This window comes from Thamnophis elegans, chromosome 13 (assembly GCF_009769535.1).
Source record: "Thamnophis elegans isolate rThaEle1 chromosome 13, rThaEle1.pri, whole genome shotgun sequence".
Lineage (NCBI taxonomy): Eukaryota > Metazoa > Chordata > Lepidosauria > Squamata > Colubridae > Thamnophis > Thamnophis elegans.
Genome location: NC_045553.1, coordinates 37,358,692 through 37,381,279, shown reverse-complemented (window position 1 = coordinate 37,381,279; position 22,588 = coordinate 37,358,692). Strand labels below are relative to the sequence as shown.

General features: G+C 41.2%; 1 long non-coding RNA gene across 1 annotated transcript; it reads right to left on the bottom strand.

The window, feature by feature from the left end:
- Positions 1–5,456: 5,456 nt before the first annotated feature.
- On the bottom strand, positions 5,457–16,495 carry LOC116517110. Its single transcript, XR_004256421.1, has 3 exons — positions 16,452–16,495; positions 12,664–12,798; positions 5,457–6,837 (listed from the first exon to the last, which is right to left on the bottom strand). It is a non-coding gene; the product is annotated as an uncharacterized LOC116517110 (long non-coding RNA).
- Positions 16,496–22,588: the final 6,093 nt, after the last annotated feature.

Genomic DNA, 22,588 nt, shown 5'->3' with positions numbered 1-22,588 from the left:
GGGCTGAAAGCCCTATGAAGTCTAACTGCTATTGCTATTGCTATCATAAGATGCAGAATAGGAAAAAAGGGTCCTAACTGAATTTGAATCTTACCAATCTTGGTAAAATAGCTTTGGTCTAATTTCAGTGTATTTCCCAGTTGATTGAGAACATGTTCATAATGTCATTTTCCGCTCGATTAAGAAGTTTTTCCATAGTGTCTTACTCAAGCATTCAGATGTAGCCTACCATGAAGCATAGAACATACTGCACCGGGCTATTGCTGATTCTTGGTCATAAGATTTTTATTGTAATGTTGGACTATTTATCACCTGCAATCTCCAGAGAACTTACATCCATCTGTGAGTTGCTGAGAAATCATATCTGCGTGAGTTGTAATACGGACTTCGATAACAGGTCAGGATCATCTTCATCAAGTCTATCAACGTTCCATCAAAATCTTTAATCTTATTTCAAAGGAGCAAGTGCTGGAAGGAAAGAAACCATGAGCCAGGTTTTGTGGTTTTCGATTGTCATCCTTCTCTGCTCTGCCTTGGGTGAGTAGCCAAACCGAGGTGCGCCGCGCGAGTGATCGTGGGTGCACCTCGGTTCGCCCACATAACACCTATCCTCCGCGAGCTGCGCTGGCTACCTGTTGATCTCCGGATGTGCTTCAAGGTGCTACTTACCACCTTTAAAGCCCTCCATGGTAGTGGATCTGGGTACTTGAGAGACCGCCTCCTGCCAATTACCTCCCTGCGACTATTAGGTCACACAGATTGGGCCTCCTCCGAGTTCCATCTGCCAGTCAGTGTCGACTGGCAACTACGTGGAGGAGAGCCTTTTCAGTAGTAGCTCTGACCCTTTGGAACGATCTCCCCATGGAGATTCATACCCTCACCACCCTCCAGACCTTCCGCACAGCCCTCAAGATCTGGCTATCCCGTCAGGCCTGGGGTTAAAGATTATAGTCTGTCCCCACCCGAATGATGAATGAATGTTGCTTTTATTTTAATTATATGTTATTTATATATGTCATTGTGTGTCTTCCCGCCCTATCTGTTGTAAGCTGCCCTGAGTCCCCCCAGGGAAAAGGGCGGCCTATAAATAAATTTACCATTTACCATTTACCAAATAACCTATTGCCACAATAAGTGTATTTTTGGACACTGTATTCACTTTCTTCCTTTTGTCCATGACTGAGCCATAAACCCAAGTGTCTCACTGCTTCTAAGTGAGCATATGTTTTCTGAAGTGGGTGGGTGTTAGGTCCCATATTTTTAATTGTTTGAAAGTTGTAATGTGACTTAATTGATGGGAAGTTTCCACTCAGTTCTACAGCTTAAAAATGAGTAGGAAAAAGTTTGAAGTTTGGAGTTTATTCAATTTGTAGGCCGCCCTATTCCCCGAAGGGACTCAGGGCGGCTGAACAAAAGCCAAGGGAGGGGAAATTAAAAAAAGTAAGACAAAGACAATCAGACAATACGAACAATTTAAAAGCACAACAGACACAGCAAATTCAAGTAGTGGGGGGAACTCAACCCCAGGCTTGCTGGGACAGCCAGGTCTTCACGGCCATCCGGAAGGCCTGAAGGGTGGAGAGGGTCCGAATCTCCACGGGGAGCTCGTTCCAAAGAGCTGGGGCAGCCACAGAGAAGGCCCTCCTCTGAGTAGTCGCCAGCCGACATTGGCTGGCAGATGGAATACGGAGGAGGCCTAATCTGTGGGATCGAATGGGTCTGTGGGAGGTAATCGGCAGAAGGCGGTCTCTCAAGTACCCAGGTCCAATACCAATACCAATATCCAAAAAATGGTGGAGATCAATACTTCACTTCAACTTCTGATGAGTACAACCAAAAATTAAAAAAAAAAACAAAAAAGCTTCAGAATCACAGTTGCGAGTCCAGAGTTCTTAAGCCCTTTTGAAATCACCACAATTATTTTTTTGTTGTCAAGACATGTCCATCCTAGCAGTTCAATATTTCAGTTCCATAAAGTGAACCTGCTCTTGAAGAGCAATTATGGCTTTGAGTACTGTGGTAATCTGATACGACCCAGTTTAAATATTACGGAAATGAATATTCTTTAATTCTACAGCTATAGAAATGAATGAGATAGATTTTGCTGTTTCTCTTTTCAACAGCTGAAGGTCTTACCTGCTATAAATGTGACAGATTTAAAGTGGGAGTTGGCTGTAGGAATGCACCTCAAACAACGTGTATTGCTGGTCCAGGTCAAAAGTGTAAAATTATAAACACTTTTTTAGGTATGTATGCTTCTACGGTACTTAAAAACTGATATTATTCAGATAAAACTATTCTCTCTGCGCACATCACACAGTTTCAAATTAAAATACAGTACAGTGTTTACGACACCCTTGTTTTTCTGTGCTCTGGATAGTGAAGAACATAGAAAAAGGGTATGTTGTTTCTAGTGTCTCGCTTTTCAAATGCATTCCATTTTTACAGACTGTCTCAATTCCGAGATTTCCCATGCAATTTTGGGTTCGGATTTCAATATTTTGGGGGATACTAGGAAGGGGAAAGCTATTCTATTCTTGGATATGTTCCAGAGGATTTGTTGTGTAACCAATAACGTGGATATGCTAATCTATTTTCTTTTTTAACAGAAGGAAGAATGAAAAATATAGTTACACTAGGATGCACTGATCCTGGCGAAGAATGTGATGAGACTGTTCATTCACATGTCGGCCCCACTGATACCATATGTTGTAACACTAATCTTTGCAACGTGGCATAAAAAAAAGCAACCCATCATGTTCCAACATCAATTCAGCACATATTTTTCTCTACTCTTTTTCAATTGTTCATTTTCTTTTTTTCCCTTGCTTTGGAAGGCTATGCTGCAGAAAATGATTTGATAAGTGCCTTGCTTTAAAGATGTCACGGCTTGTTTGGATTGTGATTGTAGTATTGTAGGCATTTGCTAGTTCCAGTGTAGAAGCATAAATTGCGAGCGGTGTAATCCTTCAGTGTGTGCTTGTTGATTCTTCTAAATGTTTGTTCTTTTATCAAGGAGATGTATATGTATTAAATTATGGAACTAAAATATGTCACACTTCCAGCAATCAAATATTTAATATAGATTGACCTATCAATATTAAATGGTGACAACTGTAAGATGAAAACCACAGATGTCAGATATATGGATAACAGATTATTTATCTATCCATCACTTCAATAAACAGTAAATGTGATTTCAAACTGCTCCAGAATGATGTGTAAAGAAATTACTTTTGAGGACAATTGGGGAGTTTCTGTGATTTTTGATGAGGGAAAGAAAGATGCCAGCAGATTCAACATTCCTGCTGCAGGACAGCAGACCTTCTCTAAACTCATTTTTGGTATGGTTACAAATGGGCCATATTTAGTTATTTTTATTTATTTTAATTTGTCAACAAGTACAAGGAAACAAGTAGGAAAAACAGATGAAAAAAATGACACAACTAAATGGGTCAAAATAAGCAAAACAGCCATAAGCACATAAAAAGAGTACATATAAATGGGACAGTAGGACAGGGACGGTAGGCACACATGTGTGCTTATGCGTGCCCCCTTAGGGATCTCTTAAGGAATGCGTAAGATCCACGGCAGACAGTATTCCAATTCTAACAGGATGGAATCCTTTCTGAAAAGTTCCTGGAGAATCGGATCTAAACAACACACATCCATCAAGCTATTTCATTGAGACTTTGAAGGGTTGAGTGTTGCAAAATAGAGATATCCCTTCCAATGTTGCAATACCTTACAGTACTATTTCTAATACAGTACTGTATTAGAATACGATACAGTGGTATTCTATAATACAATAGATTATTATTCTATTAGAAAGCCAGGAAAAACATGTTTTCTCCATCTCAGATGCAGCTGGCTGTCCTTCATTCCTCACCGAGCAGCCGTAGATCTTTTTATCTTGCTTGTACATCTACCCACTGGAGCTTAGGGCATTGCACACCAGAGCAGAGCGAGGTATTGTTCAAAATGAATAATCCAAACATGCATAAGATGGTTATATACAGCATAAGAATCGTAATAAAGAGTAATAGACCTAACTTGCAGTGCCAGAACACATTTCAAATGGCTTTGGTACCTTGAATGCTTTGTTTTCTATCTCAACAACCTGAGACCATACACACTTTCCATAGGAATTACATAACACAATGTCACAACTAATGTCAGGGTAATGATGATTTAATAGCTGACCAGCTGCTGTAATGTTGTAATACTGTAACACTATAACGATGATGCAATGGTAGCAATGAGTGAGCAGGGTTATTTGACTGCTACTGCTTTAAGAGGCTGTAATATGAGAGACACCCTGGGAGGACAGATCTATCATCTATCTATCTATCTATCTATCTATCTATCTATCTATCTATCTATCTATCTATCTATCTATCTATCTATCTATCTCTGAAAGCCGTATGAAGCGGTATATAAGTCTAACTGCTATTGCTATTGCTACTCCCTCCCTCCCTCCCTCCCTCTCTCTCTCTCTCTCTCTCTGCTTCCATGCTATAGTTGATGATTGATTGCCTGACTTTGTCTAGTACGTGTATGTATATATTCCTTGTAGATAAATCCCTATTTGAAAGACAAATATGTTTACTGTATTTTGCTCCTGGGTTGTCTCAATATAGTCACACTGGGTGCACTCTGACAACTAAGGTCAGCCCAGTATAGATCATTTCAGTGATGTGCGGTCAGCTTTAGCCCTGGTGAGGCACTTTTTAGACTTGTGGACTTCAACTCCCAGAATTCCACAGCCAGGCATGCTCAGTTCCGATTTAAAGCGACAGCATTTTTCCCCCTTGCAAAATAAGTTTTCCCATTCTTTTTCTTGTCCCTCCCCCTCCTTCCTCCCTCTCTCCCTCCCTCCCTCCCCCCTCTCTCAAACAGACACACGCACACAGAGAACTTCGATCCCTCTCTCATTCACTCACTCTCAAACACAAACACAGAAGTTGGATTGGATATATTTTCCAAAGGCTTGAAAGCAGCTCCTCTGCCATACCCCCCCTTCCCCTGCTGCCTTCCGATCAAACTTTTTGAATTCCCCCCCTCCCCACACACACTTTTTCCAGCTGTTTCAGAGATGATTTCAACTCTGCTTCTCCCTGCCCTGCCCTCCCCTCTTGAAAAGCCAGAGCTCTGTCAGACTGAGCTAGTTGCTCCCACAGAACTCTAAAAAGCCTCTAAAAATGCCCTCTACAGGAGGCAAGAGAATACCTGCCTCATTTGCATAAGGAATTCTTTGCTTGTTAACCCTTGCTTAACTCTTAAAAGGTGAAAAACTCCTTATGCAAAAGAGGCCCCTAGTTCTCTGGCCTCCTCCTAGTTAATACTGAGAGCAGACACCAAGCCACTGTGACTTGAAATCTGGTAGCAACTACCCTGGCTTTAATTATTTTAAGAAAATTATTTAAAATCCTTTCCTTTCTCTGAGGAGACTGGTGAGGTCCCGCCTCCCTTGCCTCTAGTGACTGCATGTCCCTGGATCATTTACATTAGCTGGATCACAAGAAACAGGTCACCAACATCAGATGTGTTGTGATACCTCAATAGAGAAGGAATCATGGCATCCCAGAAACTCTCTAGGACAATTTGCCATGGCTACCTCTCCAGGGCCATCTTGCTCCGGTTGACTTTCCCCAGGCAACTCAAGTTGGGGCAACTCCCCATGGCCAACTTCCTGTGGCCAACTCCCCGTGGGCTAATTCAATGCAGGATAACTCAAGATAACTGTACTATACTTCTTCAATATTAGTGTGGAAATGCTGGAATAGAATCATTACAGAAAGGATGATAAAGGAGGGACAACATGAAATGTGAATGACAAAAATGATGTTGCATAACAGTACTGTTATCTCACATTTAGTTATCCTGTGTTGAGTTAGCCGTGGAAAGCTGTCCCATCCCACCTGGAGGGTGCCAATCCCAATTATCTCATTCATGCAACTACTGCAGGGATGTAGTATCTCAGATTTCAGCTAAGAATGAGCTACACCGTTGCTTAGTAACACTATCATTCCATCCCTCCAAATGTCATGGATTCTGCAATACATTTACAACTGAGCTGTGCACTTTCTATTGGCTTCTATGAGATGTCCCACACTCCTGATTCATGTTCAGCTTGTTATTAATGAATGCTTAAAAAGATAAGTGTGCAAGAAGAAATCAAAATAATGTAAAAATTATTAAGAATATTCTGAGCCTTCAAAAATAAATGGATGGTTGAATTTTAAAATGGCAGTTAGCTGTTGGAGGCCACCATTTGGAGAAGAAAAGCAGCAGAATACGGAATAGAAGAAAGATATTTTTTTTCTTAAATATGCTCCTTTTTTGCTTTAGTACATCTTTCTGCTGTTAACATGCTGATTTCAAGGCATATTTTTGGCCCAAGGAAATCTCCAATTGCTTTGAAAATGGTACAAATGTATCATAAGATACACACAGAATGGAGAAGAAGGGTCCTAATAGAACTTGAGCTTTACCAATAGGCCAATAATATCTGTGATTGAATTTAATTTCAGTGCATTTTCCAGTCGATTAAGAAAGGTTTTCATAGTGTCTTACTCAAGCATTCAGGTGTAGCCTACTACAAGGCACAGAACATACTGCACCGGCCTATTGCTGGTCAAAAGATTTTTATTGTAAATTTGGAGCATTTATAACTCCACCTTCATTATGCAGAGAGCTTACATCCATCTGTGACTTGCTCTGAAAGTCCGTCTGTGTGAGTTGTAATCCTGACTTCGATAACAGGTCAGGATCATCTTCATCAATCCGAATCAAACTTCCGACGAATTCTTTAATCTTATTTCAAAGCAACAATTACTGGAAGAAAGAAAACATGAGCAAGGCTTTGTGGTTCTCAGTTGCCATCCTTCTCTGCTCTGCCTTGGGTGAGTAGCCAAAAGTTTTCAACAGTACAGGTAACCCTCAACCTATGACCACAATCAAGCCCAATATTCAGGCTGTTAAGTGAAACATTTGTTAAGTGAGTTTCCCCCCGTTTTATGAGTTTCCTTGCCACAGTTGTTAAGTGAAACACCGCGGCTGTTAATTTAGTAACACAGTTGTGAAGAGAATCTGGTTACCCCACTGACTTTAGTTGTATGTTGTATGTTGTATGTTTACAACATGAATACATAAACATACGACATACATACATACAACATAGTTTAGTTGTCGGAAGTTCATAAAAGGGGATCATGTGGCCCCCGGGACATAGCAACCATCACAAATATGAACCAGCATTTTAATTTTGATCACGTGATTACAGGGATGCTGCATCGTTGTAACTTTGAATAGTCGCTAAATGAACTGTTGTAAGTCAAGGACTACCTGTGTTGCTGCAATGAATGGCTGTATTTTTTGTATACTCACTTCCTTCATTTTGTCAAAACCAAGTGTCCCACTCCTTATAAATGAGCACACATTTTGTGAATAGTGGTTTATTATGTCCCATGTTTTTACTTTCTTGACAGTTGTAAGGCCCAGAGCTCTTAAGCCCTTAGGAACCACCAGAACATTTCTGTGGAAACATGTCAACCATAACAAAATATGTTATAAAATTCAATATTTCAGTGCCATAAGGTGAACTTGCACTTGTAAAGCAATTGTGCCTTTAAGTAGACTGTGATAATCTGATGCTTACTACCCAGTTTAAATATCTGGAAAATGAACCTGGGCTAAGAATGAGAAAAAGAAGAAGGTTACAATATTCTAAATTACAATTCCTTCACTGATGTATACATTTCTCCATGTCATAACTCAGGGTGCTGTTTCCATGGAGCGTTTAAAAAATATAATGGAAATCTATAATTTTCGACTTCTACCTTGCCTTTCAGAAAGCTGCACAGTATTGTGGAATCACTGATTATCATCCGATATTACAAAACTTTGTTTATCTTGAACATATGTTGCATTCTTTAAATATGGCTCTTCTTGTGAATGAAGGAAAGTCTCCCTCTCATTTTTTCCCAATTTCACTATTTTGCCTACAAAACTGGTATCACTATTTTGATACCAACTACTGGTATCTTGTTAAACCTTTGGGGAAATGAGAAGTAAAGAAATTTTGGAGTTGTGGAAATTAATTAAGTTTATATAACATCTCTCCTGCTTCTTCTTTTTCCAGCAGCTGAAGCTCTTATCTGCAACAGGTGCAACAGATTTAAGCTCGAATTTGGTTGTGTCGATCACAATCAATTATTAACTTGCACTGCTAAACGAGGCCAAAAATGTAAAACTGTGAAATCTTTTCTAGGTATGTATGTTTCTACTTAAAATCTGATATTACTCAGATAAAAATATTCCTTCTGCACATGACACATACTTGTCAATTAAAAATACAGTAGAGTATTTACAAATCTCTTGTTTTCTATGTCTTGGGCAGAGAAGAAAGTAGGGAGGGGGGTATGTAATTTGTAGGTTTGATCTATCAAAGGCAATACATTCCATTTTTACAGACTTTCCCATTCTTGGTGGCCACAAGTAATTTAGGGTCTCAATTTCCATAATTCCCACCCACCGGAGACCAATATTTTGAAGGTACTAAGAAGGGGAAAGCTATTCTAAGGAGGTTTCTTGTATATGGTGTTCAGCGATGTAGATTGCACAACCAATGATGTAACTGCTAATCTGTTTTCTTCTTTTATAGAGGGAACAATCAGAGGTATAATTACACAAGGTTGCACAAAATCGATTGATGAATGTGATCTGCACGTTTTCGATCCAATAGAGGGCCCCAGGAAAACAATTTGTTGTGATGACCGTGACCGCTGCAACACACCATAAACAAAGCAGTTGTGGTGTTCCAACATCACCCTCAATTCAGCATATATTTCTCTCTACTACTTTCAGTTTATTTTTCCTTCTTCAAGCTTCTATACTCTATGCTGCAGAAAACTATCCGATTAACCCCCTGCTTTAAAAAATGTGGCGTGTTTTGGGATATGGTTGTAGTACTGTAGATGTTTTTCTGGTTCCAGCGAAGAAGCATTAATGGCGAGAGATATAATTCTTCTGTCTGTACTTGTTCATTCTTTTAGGCACTTGTTCTCCACTTTTATCAAGAATGTGTCTGTCTGTCTGTCCCTCTGTGATCAATATATTCTTATCAATAAATTGGAAATCTTTTTAACTGTGACTTTCACTTGCAAGTCCCTACTTTTTTTTTCTTTTTGATAAAACTCTATTATTGTTATAAAAGCATAGGTTTTCCCCATATCAAACATATAGTATATACCTTTTTTTCCATTCATCAGTGAGAAATTACATTTCCTTATCTCTTTGCACAGAAATGTTCAAATTAATGTCTCTTGTGTCAAGCTGCCTTTGGAACTCACAGCATTGCCCAGTATAGTATAATAAAATGAACTGAAGTTCCGTGTTGTTTAATACACCATATCTGACCCTGTAGTAGCAACTTAGAAATGGAAAGGACAGAATGTATCTGTTTCTTTCGAGGAAATTTGCCTATCCTGCTGTAATGTCACCACCATAATTCCTGAACTAAAGACAGAAGACAAAATAAGTGTTCCAAAATTTCTTTGTGGAAATCATCTTCATTCCCTATCAGAGCCTTAGGAGACATGTCCATGGTCTCCACCAGTTTTTTTGGTAGCAAAGAGGTGAGAATCATTGGACCAGTGGTGGGATTCAAATAATTTAACAACTGGTTCTCTGTCCTAATGGCCAGGTGGGTAGGCATGGCTTAATGGTCATGTGATCATGTGGGTGTGGCCAACTCAACATTACTCAGGTCGATGGGCGCTTTGCCTTAGCTGTTACAATGTAATAAGGGTTAACCGGATAGGCAGTTTCTGTAAGCAGGGCAATAAAGATTAGGCTAGAAACAACACCAGAATGTTTCCTTTCTGCCTTCCTTACAGGATTAGCCCTGTAAGGTGGGAAAAAAACCAAAAGAATATTTCTTCCAACAACCGGTTCTCTGAAACTCTTAGTAAGTTAAGAACTGGTTCTCCCGGATTGGTGCGAACCAGCTGAATCCCACCACTGCATTGGACACACTGAGAAATGTCTCAGCATCATCTTGGTTGCACTTCAGGAGATCATTTCTCACTGGTCAATCTCTTCCAGAAAATCCGATAGCCAGAAACATACATGGTAGTCCGAGGAGATGATCCAATCTAGGTCAGTCTTTATGACCAGAGGTTTTGTCTTCCGAGCTTTTGGACTCATGCTGGAGCCCATCCACAGGGAACAACTCTGGGCTGGCTATTTTTTAAGAATTTTTTTTTAGATAGTTTCGAGAATAACCTTTTATATTTAGATTGGGTTGTTGATGGCTGGCTGTGATCTACATATAAAACGCTACACACAATCAACCACCATATAAATACCACATACAGAACAGACCACATAGAGAAGTTCCCTGAGGATGGGCTCCAGCATGAGTCTGAAAGCTTGGAAGACAAAACTTCTGGTCCTGGTTACTGACCCATATTGGATCCTGCAACATTATCCTGGGACATGGATATTCACCTTCATTCCTGAGTCCAAGTATACATCTAAGTAGAGAGGCATCATGATGTCATTTGTGTTTGATGCAATGCTTCTTCTAATGCAGGCCAGATCTAGGAAATGTTTCACTCTTCTGACTTATGTCTCGATGTGTTGCTAATCCCAAAGGTCCTTTTTTCAAGAGGCAACTGGGCTTTCTTTGGTTTTTCCTTGAAGATGTTTTGCTTCTCATCCGCTAGGTTTCTTGAATTCTGACCCAGAAAATTTGTTAGAATGTTATTCATTTCACATTTCTGACTTTTGTTCAGACCGTTTGCTAGTAACAAAAGTGCTTTTTCCAAGAGGCAACTGGGCTTTCTTTGTTTTTCCTTGAAGATGTTTTGCTTCTCATTCAAGAAGCTTCTTCAGTTCTGACTCAGAACTGAAGAAAATGCTTGGATGAGAAGTGAAATGTCTTCAAGGAAAGACAAGGAAGTCCAGTTGCCTCTTGGAAAAGCACCCTTAGGACAACGACCAATGACCTGGATGATTGAAAATTTGCACAGGCACCTGTTGTTAATGTGTACACTCTTAGGTGTTCAGGAATAAACTGAAATACTGCAAAAATTGTTAGAATATTATTAGTTTGTGGGAATAAAAGGATGGTTGAATTTTAAAATGGAAGATAGCTGTTGGACGGCCACCATTTGGAGAGGAAAAGCAGCAGAGTAGGAAATAGCAGAAAGATAATTTTTCTTAAATATGCTCCTTTTTGCTTTAGTTTATCTTTATGTTGTTAATATGCTGATTTCGTTTACTAAGTTGGAGGAGGGATGTTGGATGATTGTACATGTATACCGCTATTTTTTTCTTTTTTATGTATATTGAAATGGAATTATAAATACCATCAACACAAAAGGGAGTTTGCTCAGAAGCTGAAATACACCAAGTGAATAAGAGGAAGAGTGGGAAGCAGAGGAGAGAAGAAAGATAGGAAGAGAGGGACAGGAGAGAGGGTGAAGGGGGAAGATGAGGTGTATAAGGAGTCGTGGTAAGGGGAGAGAGGAGAAGGAGAAAGGAAGGGGAAGTAGAGTAGAAAATGATGGAGGGAAGACAGGATGTAGAAGAGTGGGAAGCAGAGGAGAGAAGAAAGATAGGAAGAGAGGGACAGGAGAGAGGGTGAAGGGGGAAGATGAGGTGTATAAGGAGGAGTGGTAAGGGGAGAGAGGAGAAGGAGAAAGGAAGGGGAAGTAGAGTAGAAAATGTTGGAGGGAAGACAGGATGTAGAAGAGTGGGAAGCAGAGGAGAGAAGAAAGATAGGAAGAGAGGGACAGGAGAGAGGGTGAAGGGGGAAGATGAGGTGTATAAGGAGGAGTGGTAAGGGGAGAGAGGAGAAGGAGAAAGGAAGGGGAAGTAGAGTAGAAAATGTTGGAGGGAAGACAGGATGTAGAAGAGTGGGAAGCAGAGGAGAGAAGAAAGATAGGAAGAGAGGGAGAGGAGAGAGGGTGAAGGGGGAAGATGAGATCTATAAGGAGGAGTGGTAAGGGGAGAGAGTAGAAGGAGAAAGGAAGGGGAAGTAGAGTAGAAAATGATGGAGGGAGGAAAGGATGTAGAAAGAGGAAGGAGAGAGGGGGAAGAAAGTGTCGGATAAGGTATAAATATGGTGTATGGAGAGCAGAAGAGCCAATAACTGGGTTTTTCTTTTCTTTTTTCCCTTTGGTAGTTGATGGTAAGATGAATGGATGTAACTACTTAATAATACAACATGATATTGACTATGTAATAGTATACATGTGATTATATGTTATGAAAATGGAAAATAAAAACTTTCTATGGGTGAACCATTAAAAAAAATATGCTGATTTCAAGGCTTATTTTTGGCCCAAGGAAATCTCCAATTGCTTTGAAAATGGTACAAATGTATCATAAGATACACACAGAATGGAGAAGAAGAGTCCTAATAGAACTTGAGTCTTACCACTAGGAGCATAATATTTACGACCGAATTTAATTTCAGTGCATTTTCCAGTCGATTAAGAAAGGTTTTCATAGTGTCTTACTCAAGCATTCAGGTGTAGCCTACTACAAGGCACAGAACATACTGCACCGGCCTATTGCTGATTCTTGGTCAAAAGTTTTTTATTGTAAATTTCGAGCATTTCTAACTCCACCTTCATTATGCAGAGAACTTACATCCGTCTGAGACTTGCTCTGAAAGTCCGTCTGTGTGAGTTGTAATCCTGACTTCGATAACAGGTCAGGATCATCTTCATCAATCCGAATCAAACTTCCGACGAATTCTTTAATCTTATTTCAAAGCAACAATTACTGGAAGAAAGAAAACATGAGTAAGGCTTTGTGGTTCTCAGTTGCCATCCTTCTCTGCTCAGCCTTGGGTGAGTAGCCAAACGTTTTCAAGAGTACAGGTAACCCTCAACCTATGACCACAATCGAGCTCAATATTCATGATGTTAAGTGAAACATTTGTTAAGTGAGTTTCCCCCCCGTTTTATGAGTTTCCTTGCCACAGTTGTTAAGTGAAACACTGCAGCTGTTAATTTAGTAACACAGTTGTGAAGTGAATCGGGTTACCCCACTGACTTTAGTTGTCAAAAGTTCATAAAAGGGGATCATGTGACCCCCAGGACATAGCAACCATCACGAATATGCACCAGCATTTGAATTTTGACCACATGATTACAGGGATGCTGCATCGTTGTAACTTTGAATAGTCACTAAATGAACTGTTGTATGTCAAGGACTACCTGTGTAGTGGATCTGACTATTTGAGAGACCGCCTTCTGCCAATTACCTCCCTGCGTCCCATCAGATCGCATAGATTAGGCCTCCTCCGAATTCCATCCGCCAGTCAGTGCCGACTGGCGACTACGCGGAGGAGAGCCTTCTCAGTTGCAGCTCCGACGCTTTGGAACGATCTCCCCGTGGAGATTCGCACCCTCACCACCGTCCAGACCTTCCGCACAGCCCTCAAGATCTGGCTATCCCGTCAGGCCTGGGGATAAGACCCTAACCTTGCCCCACCCGAATGCTGTATGAATGTTGTGTTTTACTGGTTTATTTTTTTATTCACATTTTTCTTTTTTCTTGTGTTCTGTCTTGCACTCCCTCCCTATTAATTGTAAGCCGCCCTGAGTCCCCTCAGGGAAAAGGGCGGCCTATAAATGTCAAATAAATGACTAAAAATGACTAAATGACTGTGTTGCTGCAATGAATGGCTGTATTTTTTGGATACTCATTTCCTTCGCTGTGTCAATTTAGTTAAGCCATAAACCAAGTGTCCCACTGTTTATAAATGGGCACACATTTTGTGAATAGTGGTTTATTATGTCCCATGTTTTTACTTTCTTGACAGTTGTAGGGCCCAGAGCTCTTAAACCCTTTGGAACCACCACAACATTTCTGTGGAATCACTGATCATCCGATATTGCAAAAGTTTGTTTATCTTGAACATTTGTTGCATTCTTTAAATATAGCTCTCCTTGTGAATGAAGGAAAGCTTCCCTCTCGTTTTGTTTTTTTTCAATTTCACTATTTTGCCTACAAGTCTATTGATACCAATTACCTTGTTAAACCTTTGGAGTTATTTGAGGTAAAGAAATTTTGGAGCTGTGGAAATTAATTAAATTTATACAATCTCTCTCTTGCATTTTCTTTTTCCAGCACTTGAAGCTCTTACCTGCAACAATTGCAGACAATATAAGAAACCAAATGGTTGTCTCATTGCGGGGCCATCCTCATCTTGCACTGCTAAACCAGGTCAAAGGTGTCAAACTGTCAAATATAATCTAAGTATGTATCTTTCTACTTAAAATCTGATATTACTTAGATAAAAATATTCCTTCTGCACATGACACATACTTGTCAATTAAAAATACAGTAGAGTATTTACAAACCTCTTGTTTTCTGCGCTTTGGGTATAGAAGAAAGTAGAGATGGGGCATGTAATTTGTAGTCTTGATCTATCAAAGGCAATACATTCCATTTTTACAGACTTTCCAATCTTGGTGGCACCAGTAATTTAGAGTCTCAATTTCCATAATACCCACACACTGGAGACCAATATTTTTCCAGTACTAAGAAGGGGAAAGCTATTCTAAGGAGGTTTCTTGGATATGGTGTTTAGGATTTATTGTGCAACCAGCGATATAGATTGTGCAACCAATGATGTGTGTGGGCTAATCTGTTTCCTCTTTTTATAGAAGGAAGAGGCAAAGGTATAATTACACTACGGTGCACAAATACGATTAGAGAATGTGTTCAGAAGGTTTCCCATGAAAAAGTGGGCAATCTGCAAACAACATGTTGTGCTACAAACCTCTGCAACAAACTATAAACAAAACAGCCATGGTGTTCCAACATCACCCTCAATTCAGCATATATTTTTCTCTAGTCCTTTCAATTTATTTTTCCTTCTTCAAGCTTCTAAAGTTTATGCTGCAGAAAATCTACTGATTAGTTCACTGCTTTAAAAATGTGGGATATTTTTTGCAATATGGTTGTAGTACTGTACATGTTTATCTTGTTCCAGTGAAGAAGCATGAATTGTGGAATGTTTAATCCTTCAGTTTGTGCTTCGTTAATTCTTCTAGTCACTTATTCTCCACTTTTGTCAAGAATATGTGTTTGTCTGTCTAGCTTTCTTTCTATCTATCTATATTTTAATATATATTATATTATTGTCAGTTTAATCTAATGCATGTGTGTATACATGTTCAGATTAAATTAGATTAAATTAAAATACCAATGGGAAAAATATGTCCCATTTTCTGCTATGAAATGTTTAATATAGTTTTGCTGATAAATATTAAATGTTGACAAATCCAAAATGCAAATCACAAACAACTGTTTATCTGTCTGCCTCTTTGCCATCCAATGACTCCAATAAACAACACTAAGAAAATAATCAATTATCCCACCAGGGGTGGGTTCCTGCCAGTTCTATAGAAGAGGTTCCACAAAACTACAGTGCTGTTTAGAACCGGTTCCAGCTCCCTCCCCTCTAGTAGATGAAAGAGATGCACTTAAATGCTAATTCTAGAACAGAACTGGTTTAAAGTTAGAGTTTTGTTGTCTTGTACTTTTTACATTGGAACATGTTTTATTTTATCACTTCTTTGTTAGGAATAACAATAATGTTGGTGCTTATTCTTCAGGTTTATGGTAAGACTGTTTCCAAAGTGTCTTGAACTACTTGGCCATTTTTTCCATCTATAAGACAATGATAAAGTAATCCCTTTTATGATATACAAAGGATATAATCTGAAAAATCAACCTGTTCATAAGTTTTTAGTAAAATGTTAGTAGTATGTATTAGGTAAACTGTTGTGGCTTATGCACCAGAATGTATACAATCCCTCTTTTTATATTCTCTCAATAAATGACTAACTAAAGAATGGGGGGTATGACTAATTAAAATAATAATTCAGTTCCTGGCTAAAACCTAATTTTCTATTATGCAATATTCTGTGTTTGAGAATGGTGAAGGCAGTGACGTGCGGTGAGGGATACCGTTGGTGAGGCAAGAGCGCGGCAGCGGCGAGGAGCAACGTCCCCGCCGCTGTGTCCGACAGGCGTCTCTCGTTTATGATGGACATAAACGCGAGATGCCTGTCAAACACAGCGGCGGGGGTGTTGCTTCTCGCCGCTGCCACGCTCTGCTGCCTCGCCCCCCCCGCCTCCTCCGTCCCCGCTGACATTCTTGGGAACAGGTCGGGTGGCTGGCTGGCTGGGAGGAGAAGAGCGGTGAGTCTTTGTGCCAGCCAGCCAGCCAGGCAGGGAGCAGGTCGGGTGGGGGTGAGTGGCTGGCTGGCTGGGGAGGGACTCACCGCTCTTCTCCCAGCCAGCCAGCCACTCACCCCCACCCGACCTGCTCCCTGCCTGGCCGGCCAGCCGGCACAAAGACTCACCGCTCTTCTCCTCCCAGCCAGCCAGCCACCCACCCCCACCCGACAAGGGCTCACCGCTCTTCTCCTCCTCCTCCTCCTCCTCGTCCTCCCCGCTCGGTGCTGGGCTGGCTGCAGAAGAAATGGCGGGTGGTGAAAGAAAAACCTCTCCAGAATCACCCTTGCACTTGCGCAGTCGCTCAAGATGAAGAGCAAGAGGAGGAATTCTGGGAGTTGAAGTCCACAAGACTTAAAGCTGTCAAGTTTGAATACCCCTGGGATTTTTTTTTCTAAAGGGTTATGGGTGCAAGGGTCTTGTAACTTGACAGCTTTAAGACTTGCATGCTTCAATGACAGAGTTCCTGAGCCAACATTTTGGTTGCTAAGCAAGAGCCTTGTTAAGTGAGTTTCACCACATTTTACAAGTTGGCCATGCCCACCCAGTCACATGACTGTCAAGCCACTCCCACTTGGTCATATGGCTGGAAAGCCACTCCCACCCGGTCACATAGCCGGCAAGCCACTCCCACAAAGCAGGCCATACCTACAGAAGAGGTTCTAAAATTTTTTGAAACCCACCACTGTATCCCACCATAAATCATTTCCATCACCTGGATTACAAGAAGATGATTACTACTGTTCCCAAAATACATACAATGATATGTATTGTTTTTTCTAAATGGAGAAGGAATCATAGCATCTTGGAAGATCCCAAACCAAATGCCACATGTTTTAACACAAATTCTCTGCTACTTTCTGGTACCAGTTTTCTATCTTGGATAAAGCCAAGGCAGTAACATCTCCAAATCCTAATCCATATGGCTGGAGTTTGAACATGGTCTATAGAATGTCAACCTGTTCTCTGATTCATTTCTTGTTTTTTTCTGAGGTCCTGTTAGGTCCCTTCACCCAGGGATGTGCAGTCACTAGAGGCAAGGGAGGCGGAGCCTCCCCAGTCTCCTGAGAGAAAGGAAAGAGTTTTAAATATTTTTTTTTAATGAATTAAAGCCAGGATAGTTGCTACCAGATTTCAAGTCACAGTGGCTTGGTGTCTGCTCTCAGTGTTAACTAGGAGGAGGCCAGAGAACTCGGGGCCTCTTTTGCTTAAGGAATTTTTCGCCTTTTAAAAGTTAAGGCGGAGTTAAAAAGCAAAAGATTTAATATGCAAAAGAGGCACTGATTCTCCCGCCTCCTGATCTGGGAGCAGCGAATCATGTCTTGCACTTGAGCGACTGCGCAAGTGCAAGGGTGATTCTGGAGAGGTTTTTCTTTCACCACCCGCCATTTCTTCTGCAGCCAGCCCAGCACCGAGCGGGGAGGACGAGGAGGAGGAGAAGAGCGGTGAGCCCTTGTCGGGTGGGGGTGGGTGGCTGGCTGGCTGGGAGGAGAAGAGCGGTGAGTCTTTGTGCCGGCTGGCCGGCCAGGCAGGGAGCAGGTCGGGTGGGGGTGAGTGGCTGGCTGGCTGGGAGAAGAGCGGTGAGTCCCTCCCCAGCCAGCCAGCCACTCACCCCCACCCGACCTGCTCCCTGCCTGGCTGGCTGGCTGGCACAAAGACTCACCGCTCTTCTCCTCCCAGCCAGCCAGCCACCCGACCTGTTCCCAAGAATGTCAGCGGGGACGGAGGAGGCGGGGGGGCGAGGCAGCAGAGCGTGGCAGCAGCGAGAAGCAACACCCCCGCCGCTGTGTTTGACAGGCATCTCGCGTTTATGTCCATCATAAACGAGAGACGCCTGTCGGACACAGCGGCGGGGACGTTGCTCCTCGCCGCTGCCGCGCTCTTGCCTCACCAACGGTATCCCTCACCGCACGTCACTGCCTTCACCATTCTCAAACACAGAATATTGCATAATAGAAAATTAGGTTTTAGCCAGGAACTGAATTATTATTTTAATTAGTCATACCCCCCATTCTTTAGTTAGTCATTTATTGAGAGAATATAAAAAGAGGGATTGTATACATTCTGGTGCATAAGCCACAACAGTTTACCTAATACATACTACTAACATTTTACTAAAAACTTATGAACAGGTTGATTTTTCAGATTATATCCTTTGTATATCATAAAAGGGATTACTTTATCATTGTCTTATAGATGGAAAAAATGGCCAAGTAGTTCAAGACACTTTGGAAACAGTCTTACCATAAACCTGAAGAATAAGCACCAACATTATTGTTATTCCTAACAAAGAAGTGATAAAATAAAACATGTTCCAATGTAAAAAGTACAAGACAACAAAACTCTAACTTTAAACCAGTTCTGTTCTAGAATTAGCATTTAAGTGCATCTCTTTCATCTACTAGAGAAAATGTTTGATTAATGCAACAAAGAATTGTTAATATTGTTGAAATTCATTAAAACTTTCTTCCTTGTTTAAAAAGGTTTTTGCTTGAGTTTTTCTCTTAACAGCACAAAACAAAGCCAAGACAGTATTTTCACATCCTATTTTATTTAAGATAAAAGACGGAATGCTACATAAACATGCAATGGAAGAAAAAAAGAAAACATCAAATCATAAAAGATATGCATTATTCAACAACATAGTAGATAAAAAGATTTATCAAGGAAAATAAGTTTATGTTTTCTAACTAGTAAAATGAGCTTTTCAGAAGAAATTGGACAACCATTTATCTGGAATGGTATAGGGTCTCCTGTTTGAGCATGAGGTTGGACTAGAAGATCTCTAAGGTCCCTTCCAGCTTGTGATCAATACATTCTTATCAAAAAATTGGAAACCTCTTTTAACTGTGAATTTCATTTGCAAGTCCCTCCTTTTTATTCTTTTTGATAAAACCCTATTATATTTATAAAAACATAGCTTTCCCCCGTATCAGACCTTTTCCTTCATTCATCAGCAAGCAATTACATTTCCTTATCTCTTTGCACAGAAATGTTCAAATTAATGTCTCTTGGGTCAATCTACCTTTGGAACTCACAGAATTGCCCAGTATAGTAGAATAAAATCCGTGGCACGACAAAACCACGGTCCACTAAAGCGCGCCCGATTAAAGCGCGTACCTGACATCATCAGCAGCGCGACAAATACGACCGCGGAGAAAAAAGGGCGCTTTAAAAAGCGCTTTTAAAGCAAGCCGATTCACGTAAAGGTAAGGGTTAGGTTTAGGGTTAGGTTTAGGGTTAGGGTTAGGTTAAGGGTTAGGGTTAGGGTTAGGGTTAGGGTTACGTTAAGCGTTAGGGTTAGGTTAAGGGTTACCGTTAGGTTTAGGGTTAGGTTAAGGGTTAGGTTTAGGGTTAGGTTAAGGGTTAGGTTTAGGGTTAGGTTTAGGGTTAGATTTGGGGGGTTAGGGTAAGGTTTTCGCGTTAATTTTAACTTTACCGCTCACAGCGTGATGTTTTCGTCGCGCTGTGATGACGTCAGGTACGCGCTTTCGTTGAGCGCGCTTTAGTCTACTGCGGTTTTGTGGTGGAACCATAAAATCAGTTCATTTTATTCTACTGTGTTTAATACACCATATCTGACCCTGTAGTAGCAACATAGAAATGGAAAGGACAGAATGTATCTGTTTCTTTCGAGGAAATTTCCTATGCTGCTGTAATGTCACCACCATAATTCCTGATCTAAAAACAGAAGATAAAATAAGTCTTGGTTACTCTGCAGGAAATCATTTCTCACTGGTCAATCTCTTCCAGAAAATCCAATAGCCAGAAACATACATGGTCGTCCGAGGAGATGATCCAATCTGGGTCAGTCTTTATGACCAGAGGTTTTGTCTTCCGAGCTTTTGAACTCATGCTGGAGCCCATCCACAGGGAACAACTCTGGCTATTTTTTAAAATATTTTTTTTTGATAGTTTTGAGAATAACTTTTTATATTTAGATTGATGGCTGACTTTGATCTACATATAAAAAGCTACACACAATCAACCACCATATAAATACCACATACAGAACAGGCCACATAGAGATGTTCCCTGAGGATGGGCTCCAGCATGAGTCTGAAAGCTTGGAAGATAAAACGTCTGGTCCTGGTTACTGACCCAGATTGGATCCTGCAACATTATCCTGGGACATGGATATTCACCTTCATTCCTGAGTCTAAGTACACATCTAAGTAAAGAGGCATCATGATGTCATTTGTGTTTGATTCTTCTAAGGCAGGCCAGATCTAGGAAATGTTTCACTCTTCTGACTTATGTGTTGATGTGTTGCTAATCCCAAAGGTGCTTTTTCAAGAGGCAACTGGGCTTTCTTTGGTTTTCCCTGAAGATGTTTTGCTTCTAATCCACTATATTTCTTGAGTTCTGACTCTTGGGTGAGAAAATTCTTGGGTGAGAAGTGAAATGTCTCCAAAGAAAAACAAATGATGTCCAAGGGTAAAGTTAAAGGTTCCCCTCATATGTGCTAATCATTCCCAAGTCTAGGGGACTGTGCCCATCTCCGTTTCAAAGCCGAAGAGCCAGCGCTGTCCGAAGATGTCTCCGTGGCCATGTGGCCTCTTATATAGAAGCGGTTAGAACTGGCAGGAACCCGATGTCAGCCTCTGCTTTGCTGCTGCTTCGGCTACCATTGAAATGGGGAGGGGGGCATGGTATTTGGGAGGGATTTACTACTTGTGCTGGAGGAAGATTCTGGAGTTATGCTGCCTGTCTTACTGCGCATGCGGAGGAGGTTTCCTGCCAAGGCCAATGGCACCGACATTCCATCTTGGTGATGCCTTTCGAAGTTATGTCGCACCTGACACTTGGGAGAATTATGATTGGACTGTAATTGGGATGCCAAGGGGTGGGGAATGGGTTATTCTATATATCATTCGCTTTCGCGCCTAAATAATCAGTCTTCGCTTTGCTATGCTTCTGATCATTTATAATTAGTAAAAGTACACTTGATTTCTATCAATGGAGTCTCGTGGTTTTCTTTCCTAATTATTCAATGGAGGAGTGCTGACACCCATCCCTGAACTGTAGGGTCCTTGGTGCTCCCTCAGTGTGGTTGTTTTCTTACAAACATTTCATTATTCAAGCTAGGTAACATCATGACTGTTCATGAAATATGTACAAGAAAACAAATATGCTCAGAGAGCACATGAGACGCTATATAAATAGTAAAAAAAAATCATCCTTTTCTGAAGCAAACAACGTAGCAGCCAGCCCCATATCCCATGCCGCGCGAGTGATTGTGGGTGCACCTAGGTTACACCCACGTTACACCTATCCTCCGCGAGCTGCACTGGCTGCTCATTGGTCTCCAGACTCGCTTCAAGGTGCTAGTTATTACTTCTAAAGCCCTGCATGGCATCGGACCTGGATACCTGAGAGACCCCCTCCTGCCAATTACCTCCCAAAGACCGATTCGATCTCACAGGCTCAGCCTTCTCCGAGTCCCATCTGCCAGCCAATGTCGGCTGGCGACTCCCCGGGGGAGAGCCTTCTCTGTTGCTGCCCCGGCCCTCTGGAACAAGCTCCCCGAGGAGATCCGGACCCTTACTACCCTCCCGACCTTCCGTAAAGCTACCAAGTCCTGGCTGTTCTGGCAGGCTGGGGGCTGTTGAAGCATCCAGCCCCGCTTCATTTGTGACTGTTGTGTATTTTAATATTGTTTGTATTGTCTTATTTATCCCCTCCCCCATTTCATTGTGAGCTGCCCGGAGTCCTTTGGGAGTGGGCAGCATATAAAACCAATAAACGAAACGAAACGAAACCAGGGTGACAACCACCATTTGGAGAGTAAAAGCAGCAGAATGTGGAATAGAAGAAAGAGAATTCCCTCAAAGTATGCCCATTTTCTACCTCAGATCATTTTTTAGCACTTAATTTGGCAATTTCAAGGCACATGTTTGGCCCAAGAAAGTCTCCAATACCTTTGGAAATGGTATAAGCTTCTTCATAAGATACATAACGGGGCCGGGGGGAGGGGAAGAACTTGAGTGTTACCAAAAGGAACAGAATATCTGTGGGTGAGTCCAATGTTAGTTTCCAATTGATACTTTCCAATTGATTAAGAAAGTTTTCATAGTGTCTTAATCAAGCATTCAGGTATAGAGGGACAGAACATACTGTACTGGGCTAATGCTGATTCCTGGTCATAAGGTTTATTAGATTTATAAGATTTTTATTGTAATTTTGGAGTACTTATAGCACCATCTTCCTTATCCAGAGAACTTACATCCATCTGGGTTGTGCCGCGTAAGTAAGTTCTGTGCGAGTTGTGATACTGGCTTTGATATCAGCTCAGGGTCACCTTCATCAGCTCCTTCAA